Here is a 1,624-nt window from a genome sequence, read left to right on the forward strand (position 1 = left end):
TTCAGACGACCCTTTTGTAGCAACTGTCCCGAGCGTCACCAACATTACGTGGGTCCAGAGAAGGAAACCTGTGTCAGTCTTACAGACTCAGGGTAGTTACAGACATACCATTGACCACCATAATCAATGTTTTTTTTTACTGAGTGAGAGATAATTAATTTCGTTTTAACAGAACAGGCTTAAATGTAATGAAACGCGCTCTTGTTTGTTTACGCAAGATACTCAAAAGGGTTTGTTACTTATTTAACATTCTTGAGGAATGGTGAATTATACATTAAATATACTGAATCGTAAAATCTGATGCGATTAGCAGACAACGTCCTTCGTAAGGTAATACTTATGAGTGATTAGACGTCCCTTACCCCAAGGGAGTTTCATAAGGTATTCCCGGCCAGCCCGGAAGCGAGCAGGCGCTGCCTCAGAACGCTTCCACACGTTCATGGGAAGAGAGCTGCTGTCATCTCATGGTGTTCATATTTCTGCGCAGTAAAGTACTAGTATGTCCATGGAATCACCATCCGTATTCCAGATTTCTTTAGACTGTAGGCTTTTTGTTGCCAGGGTGTATATGAATATCTGTTGGTCTTGCCCAAGATCCATTAGGTGTAGCAGCCATGGCCCCTGCCTGCCTTACCAACGTAGGTGAAGGGCAGGTGCAAGTGGCTTTGGATTAAGTGGTGGCTGGTCGGAAATTGACCCTTAACAGAAAAGTCACATTTTGGAAGCATTTTAGGTTAGCATTTAAGAGTGCCATACCTTTTCATAATTTGTTATCACTCTTTAAAGTGTTTATAGAAGATTGTCATATGTATTTAGTTTCACTTTGAAGTAGTTGTAGAATACTGTTGTAAAAGTGATTTTAGTCATATGGATGAAGGCATAGTAGTAAGAATCAGATTAAGCCAGGCAATGACAATTGATCTACAAAGTAAAAGCTTTGGTAAGCACATATTTATGCTTGACATGTACTTACCATATTAAATATTGCAATTGAGATTGAGAAGAGCCACTCAAGAGATCAATTTTAGGGTTTTACACAAGGCAACTTCTTCAGAAAGCTATTACATCTGATATAATTGAGTGGCCCAGGCTATTGTTGGCAAAACGTTGTGCAAATGATGAAGAATGAGAGAAGTCTTGTTATTGGCTCATCCATTACACCTCATGCAAGTGTGATAGTAAAGAAGCATATATTGATGCAATTCTATTCAATGGAAGGAGTAGCTTAGTTATTTTTAGTGATTTATTGATAGACAGGTTTTAAAAACTTCTTATGGTTTTGCTTTTATACATACCTTTGATATTTGAGAAACTGTTTTGAATTTCATTATTATCCAGGATTAGAGTTTCAGATACCCCAAGTCTCTCACATGATAATGCTATATGAAGGCCCATATTAATTTCACTATGTGTTTAAATGCTTATGAATGATTCCCAATATAGACATAGTAAGGACTACTTTACCGAGATGCACCGTTTCTTGTAAAGAATTTTATTGTGTTGATATTAATGATAAACCGAGATGATGCAGCCAGACTCATGCATTAGTTGTAAATTGTTGCAGTACCTTGAAATATATCTTGAAACAGCATTTGTATTCATATAGTGCTGCAGACCCAGTGTT

General features: G+C 37.6%; 1 protein-coding gene across 1 annotated transcript in view; it reads left to right on the forward strand.

The window, feature by feature from the left end:
• The first annotated feature begins 345 nt into the window (after positions 1 to 345).
• Positions 346 to 1,624, forward strand: part of LOC119587189 (glutaredoxin-2, mitochondrial-like) — a 4,252-nt gene continuing 2,973 nt past the window's right edge. Inside the window, exon 1 of the mRNA XM_037935952.1 lies at positions 346 to 497. The gene's annotated coding sequence lies outside the window, so the exon portion shown is untranslated. The remainder of the gene's footprint in view (positions 498 to 1,624) is intronic.

The sequence above is a fragment of the Penaeus monodon genome, chromosome 22 (assembly GCF_015228065.2).
Source record: "Penaeus monodon isolate SGIC_2016 chromosome 22, NSTDA_Pmon_1, whole genome shotgun sequence".
NCBI classification, from domain to species: Eukaryota; Metazoa; Arthropoda; class Malacostraca; order Decapoda; family Penaeidae; genus Penaeus; species Penaeus monodon.